Source organism: Rhineura floridana, chromosome 7, assembly GCF_030035675.1.
Source record: "Rhineura floridana isolate rRhiFlo1 chromosome 7, rRhiFlo1.hap2, whole genome shotgun sequence".
Taxonomy (NCBI): Eukaryota; Metazoa; Chordata; class Lepidosauria; order Squamata; family Rhineuridae; genus Rhineura; species Rhineura floridana.
This window is the reverse complement of record NC_084486.1, coordinates 48,346,523-48,346,845: the sequence shown is the minus strand read 5'-3', so window position 1 is coordinate 48,346,845 and position 323 is coordinate 48,346,523.

Genomic DNA, 323 nt, shown 5'->3' with positions numbered 1-323 from the left:
CGGGGGGGGGAGATGTACTTTTCCATAATTCACATATTTGAAAATTGCCAAATAAAATGTTTACATTTTCTTTCATATTCCAAATGATATTATATATTTATAAGTAGTCATTTGTGTGCATATTTTTGCTCCAGTTCAGCAGTTTCCGAGGAGCATATAGGCCCAATATCAGGGTGCCACATATGTTACACTGCATCTGGAGCACATGGCTCCCAAACTCTAACTATGGATATCTTTGGGTAAAATACAGCAGGAAGGTCTTCCACATCAGCCCCATGGAAATGGGGGAAATGAGTGTGCAGCTCCTCATTTCCATGACTTGC